At 46.1% G+C, this 9902-nt stretch overlaps 1 pseudogene; it reads left to right on the forward strand.

Annotated features, from left to right (window-relative positions):
• Positions 1-2193: 2193 nt before the first annotated feature.
• Positions 2194-8978, forward strand: LOC118885414 (annotated as a pseudogene).
• Positions 8979-9902: the final 924 nt, after the last annotated feature.

The raw sequence follows: 9902 nt of genomic DNA on the forward strand, positions 1-9902 counted from the left end.
GTGGTTTTGTTTGTACCAACATGACAATGGGAACTGTGGGATCTAAAATCTCTCAGAGGATGAATAATTATTCTCATTTTATATAGTGCTGTGGACTCTATGTGTCCCTCAAAATTCATATGTTCAAGCCCTAATCCCCAATGTGGTGGTATTTAGAGATGGGGCCGTTGGGAGGTAATCAGATGAGGTCATGAGGGTGGAGCCTCATGATGGGATTAGTGCCTTTTTAAGAAGAGACAATCTCTCTCCCTACCATATGAGGATACAGCAAGAAGGCAGCCACCTGCAAACAAGGAAGCAAGCTTTTCACCAGGCACTAAATCTGCCAGCTTTTCACCAGGCACTAAATCTGCCAGCTTTTCACCAGGCACTAAATCTGCCAGCTTTTCACCAGGCACTAAATCTGCCAGCACTTTGCCCTGGGATTTCCCAGCCTCCAGAACTGTGAGAAATAAATTGTTTAAACTACCCAGTCTCTGGAATTTTGTTATAGCAGCCTGAACTGAGGAAGCTACAGAGGAGGAACTAGGTCCAGAGAGGATAAATTATTTACACAAGGATACATAGTTAGTGGGTGAAAGAACCAGAATTACAACACATTTTATATTCCTCCTAGAGACAATGTATTCTAGGGATAACTGTAATCCCATTTACCCCCTACATAGATATCATTTCTTTGAAGTTCAAGCAGATGAACACCTAATCCCAGAATCCCATTTTGGGGATCTGTTTCCTGAGGTCACTCTTGGCACCAAGAACCACAGCAGTCAAGACTCAACTGAGGGACTTCCCTGGCAGTCCAGTGGTTAAGACTCCATGCTTCCACTGCAGGGGGCACAGGTTAGATCCCTGGTCGTGGAACTAAGATCCTGCAATCCACATGGCGCAGCCAAAAAATAGAAAATTTTAAAAATTAAAAAAAAGGTGGGCTTCCCTGGTGGCGCAGTGGTTGAGAATCTGCCTGCTAATGCAGGGGACACGGGTTCGAGCCCTGGTCTGGGAAGATCCCACATGCCACGGAGCAGCTAGGCCCGTGAGCCACAACTACTGAGCCTGCGCGTCTGGAGCCTGTGCTCCGCAACAAGAGAGGCCACGATAGTGAGAGGCCCGCGCACCACGATGAAGAGTGGCCCCCGCTTGCCGCAACTAGAGAAAGCCCTCGCACAGAAACGAAGACCCAACACAGCCAAAAATAAACAAATAAATAAATAAATAAATATTTTTTAAAAAAAGGTAAACACGGTAAAAGACTCAACTGAATATCACTATCCTTGTGGCCATTTTTAGTGCCCTAAAGGTTAATTGCAGTAGCTACTTGATCCCCCAAGTCACTTATTTCAGTTGGAACCTCATCACAGTCAACACGGATGCTAATATATGATTTACCATGATGCCACCGCAGAGTATGGATTACTAGCATCCCATTTTTTGGCAAGGAGCTCATCACTACGTTCAAATCCTAAAAAACAACTAAACCACCTCCAAACCCCATCTTTTGACAATTTGCTTCTTCTTGCCAATATTGAGGTCAGTCAAGATATATTCAGGAGACAGAAGTCACACCAGTTATTTTCACAGAGATGATTTCATATAAAGAAATGTTACTTAGGTATGAAGTGTTGGTAACCAGGTAACTGAAAAGGCAAAAAGAGAGCCCTATGCTATCATGGTCATAGTAACTATGGGAAGCAGCTAACACCACTGGTGCAGGAAAAACAAAGGATATAGGTTAGAATTATGAAAACTAGGGCTTCCCTGGTGGCGCAGCGGTTGAGAATCTGCCTGCTAATGCAGGGGACACGGGTTCGAGCCCTGGTCTGGGAAGATCCCACATGCCGCAGAGCAACTAGGCCCGTGAGCCACAACTACTGAGCCTGCGCGTCTGGAGCCTGTGCTCCGCAACAAGAGAGGCCGCGATAGTGAGAGGCCCGCGCACCGCGATGAAGAGTGGCCCCGCTTGCCGCAACTAGAGAAAGCCCTCGCACAGAAGCGAAGACCCAACACAGCCAAAAATAAATAAATAAATTAATTAATTTAAAAAAAAAAAGAATTATGAAAACTAAACACTTGGATGAGAGGCTCACTGAAGATGGAACTCAGACCACGAGGAGGAGGGGATTGTTCAGATGGTGCAGGTGTATCTGACCTCAGAGGACCACCAGGGACTAGGACCTTCCTTGGAAGCACCCTGAAATGGTGCTGGCATCTGTGAGGGTGTGCAAGATTTGGAAAAACTGCAAACTAGATTTAGCAGCTGCTACAGGAAGGAACTGCCTCAGCTGGGGTAAAGAAGCTGTGCTGGGTGATGCTGATGAGAACAAGAAACTGACAGGAAATAAGCAGAGAGCAAACGGGAAAAGCCCAGTCCCATTGCTTCCTCCAGGCTTCTTCAGTCCCTTTGGCGCCCCCTGTTGGCAGAGTCGAACACAGCCAGTCGGCAAAGAAGAAGTGCGGTTTGCAGAGTCCCAGAGTCCCAGATTCACAAGGGAGTGAATTTGAAACCAAGAGATAATAGCTTAATAACTGTGCCCACATAACTGTAGTGTGTGCCAAGGACCAGCGGCTATGAGTAATCCAATTCCGTACCCCTGAGGCCCAAATATATCTTTTAAAGCATGCTTGAATACCTGAGAGTAATTATTTTCCTGGATAGCTAGTCTGAATGTTGTGCTGATGCTAATTCTATCCAAGTTCCATTGTGGTTTTAATGCAAATTCAATCAAAATCCCAATGAGATTATTTTTTAAAGAATTTGATCCAATTATTCTAAAGGTCTTCTGAAGAAATAAGATGAGAGAAGCAAAGTTTTTTTTTTCTACAGAAGAGTAATAAGATGGGTCTAAAGCCAATATATTAAAATATAAGGTAACGCTAATCATGTGGTTCTGAAGGAAGATTAAAAGGATGATAAAATGGACTTCCCTGGTGGCGCAGTGGTTAAGGCTCCGCCTGCCAAGGCGGGGGACACGGGTTCAAGCCTTGGTCAGGAAGATCCCACATGTTGCAGAGCAACTAAGCCCGTGTGCCGCAACTACTGAGCCTGCGCTCTAGAGCTCATGAGCCACAACTGCTGAAGCCCGTGCACCTAAAGCCTGTGCACCACAACAAGAGAAGCCACCACAATGAGAAGCCTGTGCACCACAGCAAAGAGTAGCCTCCGCTCGCCGCAACTAGAGAAAGCCCACGTGTAGCAATGAAGACCCAATGTGGCCAAAAATAAAAAATATAAGTATAGAAATTTATTTAAAAAGATTTAAAAAGATAAATATTAAAGTTTCATATACAATAATATCTGAAAAATGTTATTGTAAAGCAACCAAGAATAGTGAAATTATTCAAAATATTATTGGGGGGGGGGTGAAAGTTTTTTTCCTACCCTGACATCAAATAGTTTTTCCACACTAACTAATTCTCTGATTCTCCAACACCAGCTAGGTGTCTAGCAACTCAATTCAATTCTGACACTAACCCTCCAGAGTTAGCCCGAACCCCGCAGGTTAAGACCTCAGATGCTGGCTGCAAATGGGGTGCCCAGTCTTCCCCCACTGCTGCCCAGCCAACTACAAATTCAGGAGTTCCCATGATCCATGCCTCCCAGGTTCAATAATTTGCTAGAAGAACTCACAAAATTCAGGAAAGCACTTCAGTTACTATTACTGGCTTATTATAAAGAATACAACCCAGGAAGGGCCAAAGGGGAAAGACGCATAGATAGGGCGAAGCATGGGGGAAGAGATGCAGAGCTTCCGTGCCCCCTCTGGGCATGCCACCCTCCCAGCACCTCCATATGTTCACCAACTGAGAAGCTCAACAATTCAGGGGTTTTATGAAGGTTCCATTACCTAGACATGATTGAGTCAATCACTGGCCATTGGTGATTGAACTCAATCTCCAGTCCCTCTCCCATCCCCAAGAGGCCAGAAGGTGGGGCTGACGATCCCAACACTCTAATCACTGCTTGGTCTTTTTGGAGACCAGGCCCCCTCCTGAAGCTACCTAGAGGCCCCTCAGCCAAGAGCCATCTCACCAGCATACCAAAAACACTTTTATCACTCCGAAACATTCCAAGGTATATTGTCTTTTAGGAATTTTTAGGACCTCTGTGGCAATGAAGGGGCAAAATACACCACTTTGGCATAAGGATTATGTTGAACTGGAGGCAAATGAGAATCAACAGATGCGGAAAGAAGCCTTCTCAGAGCTACTCTTATCTGACTAAAAGCAGAAATTTCTGAGAAATGGAGACTTTCATAAATCCCCTCTCCCAGGGCAGTTTTTAAAAATTAATTAATTAATTTTTTGGCTGCGTTGGGTCTTTGTTGCGGTGCGCGGGCTTTCTCTAGTTGCAGCAAGCGGGGGCTACTCTTCGTTGCGGTTTGCGGGCTTCTCATTGCGGTGGCTTCTCTTGTTGAGGAGCATGGGCTCTAGGCACGCAGGCTTCAGTAATTGTGGCTCGTGGGCTCTAGAGCACAGGCCCAGTAGTTGTGGCGCTTGGGCTTAGTTGCTCCGCGGCATGTGGGATCTTCCCGGACCAGGGCTTGAACCCGTGTCCCCTGCATTGGCAGATGGATTTTTAACCACTGCACCACCAGGGAAGTCCCCCCAGGGCAGTTTTATGACCATGAAGAAGATGGAAAGTTGACACCAAGATGGGTCTTATCTTCCATTAGTTTTGCCCATATATATATCCTAGTCACTTTCCCACAACTTATCACCCCTAGTCTAAAATATTTTCTTTTGTCACATAGCATCTCCACAATTTATTGTTCTTTGTTAAAAAGGTATATAAGCTCTCAGTCCTATCCACTTCTTTGGGTCTTCACTTTTCTATGAAGGCCTCCATATGCATACTTAATATTAAAACTTTTTCCCTGTTACTCTCTCTTTATCAGTCTAATTTGCAGGGCCCCATGTACTGAACATAAGAGGGTAGAGGAAAAAAAGGTGTTGTGTTTTTTTCCCTCTCCTACACCAGGCATTAATGACAAAGACCAAATACTTTTTATCAACCACAGTGTTATCGCTTAAAATATATAAAATTTAGATCCTTTTCTGATATATTACTGTAAAATAAATTCCAAATATATCTTAGGAAAAATAGAAGAAAATTGAAATGAACTTATTTGAGTAAGCCCTCTTGGGGTAGATCTGTGAAACTCATCAAACTTTTCCCCTGAAAAGTGTTATTCCATGTTATAAATTGAATTGTGTCCCCCCAAAAATATATTTTGGTGTCCTAACCCCTACTCCCGTATCTCAGAATGTGACTGAATGGGAAGACAGAGTCTTTACAAAGGTAATCAAGTTAAAATCAGGTAGGGACTTCCCTGGTGGTGCAGTGGTTAAGAATCTGCCTGCCAGTGCAGGGGACACGGGTTCGATCCCTGGTCTGGGAAGATCCCACATGCCGCTGAGCAGCTAAGCCGGTGCACCACAACTACTGAGCCTGCGCTCTAGAGCCTGCAAGCCACAACTACTGAGCCCACGTGCCACAACTACTGAAGCCCGCGCGCCTAGAGCCCGTGCTCCACAACAAGAGAAGCCATTGCAAGGAGAAGCCTGCAAACCGCAACGAAGAGTAGCCCCTGCTTGCTGCAACTAGAGAAAGCTCGCGTGCAGCAATGAAGGCCCAACGCAGCCAAAAATAAATAAATAAAAATTTTTTTAAAAGTGAGGTAATGAGAATGGGCCCTAATCCATTATGACTGGTGTCCTTATAATAAAAGGGGAAGTTTGGACAAAGACACACAGGGAGAACGCCATGTGGACATAAAGGCATAGATTGGGGTGATGTTTCTACAAATCAGGGAACACCAAAAGTTGCCAGACAGCCACCAGAAGCTAGGAGAGAGGCCTGGAACAGAGTCACCCTCACAGCCCCCAGAAAGAACCAACCTTGCCTTTACCCTGATCTTGGACTTCTGGCCTCCAGAACTGTGAGATGATCAAGGCCTATTGTTTAAGCCACCCAGTGTGTAGTATTTTGCTACGAAAGCCCCAGGAAACTAATATACTCCCCTGCCTCTGGCAGTAAGCCCTCGTGGCAACGTTTACAAGTTAGTCAAAATTTAAGGGAAGGTAACAGAAGCTACCCTAGTCCTTTTAAGCAGAATAGATTGAATACAAGGAAATAAAGACAGAAACTGTCAGGAAGGGTTGTAGGAGAGGACCCTGGGCTACATCTCTGGGAAAGTCTCTCAGAACAGCACTGCCAAAGCACCCTTACAAGGTAGCTATTATCTCCTACAATCGTGAAAGCAGGAACTAGGGAGCTCCCACACCCCAGCCCACAGCATGTGGCTGCAGGAGCATAATAACACAGACATAACTGCTGGGGTAGTCAGTTTCATTAGAGGCTCAGTGAGCCATAAATCCTAGTGTTCATACTCTCTGTAGGTCCCTCCCTTTCAGTCTGGCCTAGTGACGTGCTTTAACCAGAAGAATACAGTGGAAATGATGCTAGGATGGTTCCAGACCTAAGCTTAAGAAGGCCTGGCTCCTCCATTTTTGTACCCTGGGGAACCTTGGGCTGCCATAGAACAAGTCAGGCTGCCCTGTTGGAGAGAAGCTTGTGAAATAGACCCCATGGAGAGAGAGAGTCCTGCCATCCCATTTCCCAGCTGACACTTCAGCTTGATGCAGTGACCAATGCCCAACGACCACAGCAAGGCCAGTGAGTCCAACTCAATCCAGGCATGAGCAAATGCAATGGCTGGCTTTGAAAACTGTGGCAAAAGACATGGAAACAACTTAAATGTCCATCGACAGATGAATGGATAAAGAAGATGTGGCATATATATATACAATGGAATACTACTCAGCCATAAAAAAGGATGAAATGCCATTTGCAGCAACACGGATGGACCTAGAGATTATCATACTAAGTGAAGTAAGCCAGAAAGAGAAAGACAAATACCATATGATATCACTTACATGTGGAATCTAAAATACAACACAAATCAACACGACTGTGAAACAAAACCAGACTCACAGATACAGAGAACAGACTTGTGGTTACCAAGGGGGCGGGTAGCGGAGGGAAGGATTGGGCGTTTGGGATTAGCAGATGAAAACTATTATATATAGTATGGATAAACAACAAGGCCCTGCTGTACAGCACAGGGACCTATATTCAATATCCTGTGACAAACCAAAATGGAAAAGAATATGAAAAAGAATATATATATATGGGGACTTCCCTGGTGGTGTAGTGGTTAAGAATCCACCTGCCAATGCAGGGGACACGGGTTTGATCCCTGGTCTGGGAAGATCTCACATGCCGCGGAGCAACTAAGCCCATGCGCCACAACTACTGAGCCTGCACTCTAGAGCCCGCGTGCCTCAACTACTGAGCCAATGCACCACAACTACTGAAGCCCAAGCGCTCTAGGGCCCGTGCTCCGCAACAAGAGAAGCCACCGCAATGGGAAGCCTGCGCACCGCAATGAAGAGTAGTCCCCGCTTGCTGCAACTAGAGAAAGCCCGCGTGCAGCAACAAAGACCCAACACAGACAAAAATGAATACAATTAAAAAAATAGAAGTAAACTGACATGCTGATATTCAGCCAGTAGACCATGGTAAGGAAAAAAAAAAAAAGAATGTATATATGTATAACTGAGTCACTTTGATACAGAGCAGAAATTAACATAAATCAATGATACTTCAAATAAATAAATTGTGGCAAAATACGCATAATATAAAATTTACAGTTTTAACCTTTTTTTTTTCTTTTTAATTTGTCTGCGTTGGGTCTTCATTGCTGTGCGCGGACTTTCTCTAGTTGTGGCGAGCGGGGTCTACTCTTCGTTGCGGTGTGAGGGCTTCTCCTTGCGAGGGCTTCTCTTTGTTGCAGAGCGCAGGCTATAGGCGCGCAAGCTTCAGTAGTTGTGGCGCACGGGCTTAGTTGCTCGGCAGCATGTGGGATCTTCCCAGACCAGGGATCGAACCCCTGTACCCTGCATTGGCAGGCGGATTCTTAACCACTGCGCCACCAGGGAAGTGCCTGCCCCCTGTTTTCTTTTACGACTTTAATAAGAGTGCGCTCTGCGGCCCCCCGATCTGTCTCTTGCTTCAACAGTGTTTGAATTCAACAGACCCAGGGACGCCCCTTTGCTCCAGCCTCCCACCAGCCTCCAACCTTTTTTCCAGTCGCAACCTTCGAATCAGCCACTCAGCTATCCTCGCTCAATGGGACCAGCCAGCACCACTTTTCGGGCTTAACTCCTTATTACCAATCAACCATGAGCTCCCAGATCGTCAGAATTATTCCACCGAGGTGGAGGCCGCCGTCAACCGCCTGGTCAACATGCATCTGCGGGCCTCCTACACCTACCTCTCTCTGGTGTGGGTCCCCAGGACGCCCCCAGCCCAAGTTCCCCTCAGCTGCGCACCTCCGGCCCTCTGCGCACGCGCTGGCCTTCTTTGTCCTGTTGGATAGTCAGAAGGCGGAGTCCGCATGCCTGGCCCCGCCTCCTGCTAACCGTTATTCCCGCCATCTCTTCCCGCAGGGCTTCTCTTTCCACCGGGAGGATTTGACTCTGGAGGGCGTGGGTCACTTTTTCTGCGAATTGGCCGAAGAGAAGCTCGAGGGCGCCTAGCGTCTCTTGAAAATGCAAAACCAGCATGGCGGCTGCGCCCTCTTCCAGGACGTGCAGAAGCTGTCCCAAGATGAGTAGGGTAAAACCCAGGACCTGGTGGTAGGGTAAAACCCAGGACGCTGTGGAAGCCGCTGTGTTCACGGAGAAGAACCTGAACCAGGCCCTTGTGGATCTGCATGTCCTGGGTTCTGCCCATGCAGACCCCCATCTCTGCGACTTCCTGGAGCCACTTCCTAGATGAGCAGGTGAAATTCATCCAGAAGATGGGCGATCACCTGCTCGACCTCCGCAAGCTGGCTGGTCCCCAGGCTAGGCTGGGCGAGCATTTCTTTGAAAGGCTCACCCTCAAGCACGACTAGGAGCCTGCAGAGCCCAGCAGACTTTGAGGAGACCCCCTGATGTCAGGGCTTCTGCCTGAAGCCCCTCTCTGCAGCCAGTAGGCAGCTTGTTAACCACCCTGGAGCCCTCTCCCCAGCCATGGACCATATGGAAACAATAAAGCTTTTTGCAGAAAAAAAAAAAAAAAAGAGTTTTATAGTTCTAGCTCTTACATTTAGGTCTTTAATATTGAGTCCATTTTTGTATATGGTGTCAGATAAGGCTCCAACTTTGTTCTTTTGCACATGGATATCCAGTTTTCCTAACACCATTTGTTGAAAAGACTGTCCTTTCCCCCACTGAACGGTCTTGGCAACGTTTCATACCAGGGTTTATTTCTGGGCTCTCTATTCTATTCCATTGTTCCATATGTCTGCCTTTATGCCACTACCACACTGTTTCGATTACTGTAGATTTATAATAACTTTTGGAATCTGGAAGTGTGAGATCTCAAACTTTGTTCCTCTTTTTCAAGATTGTTTTGGCTATTCAGTGTCCCTTGAGATTCCATATGAATTTTAGGTTGGATTTTTTTCTATTTTGATAAAAAAAATCACTGGATTTTGACAGGAATTGCATCAAGTCTGTAGATCGCTTTGGATAGTACGGACATCTTAACATTATTGTCCTCCAAGCCAAGTTTACGAGATGTTAACAAATTTTAATTACACGTGTGGCTCACAGTACTGGCTTAAACGTTCCTCAGAACACCACATTAGTTCACCCTATCAATAATATCACGTTAATCAGACTGGATAAACAAGAAGCAGGAAGTGCACTGGAGGTATTGATAAGACACATGCTGCCCAGGGGACGGGAAATAAACTTTACAAAGTTTCAGGGACCTATCACATCAGTGAAGGTTTTAGGAGCCCGGCCATCTGAGGAGTGGGCAGTACCTACTGGAAAGGGAAGGACAAATACTG

This window comes from Balaenoptera musculus, chromosome 19 (assembly GCF_009873245.2).
Source record: "Balaenoptera musculus isolate JJ_BM4_2016_0621 chromosome 19, mBalMus1.pri.v3, whole genome shotgun sequence".
Lineage (NCBI taxonomy): Eukaryota > Metazoa > Chordata > Mammalia > Artiodactyla > Balaenopteridae > Balaenoptera > Balaenoptera musculus.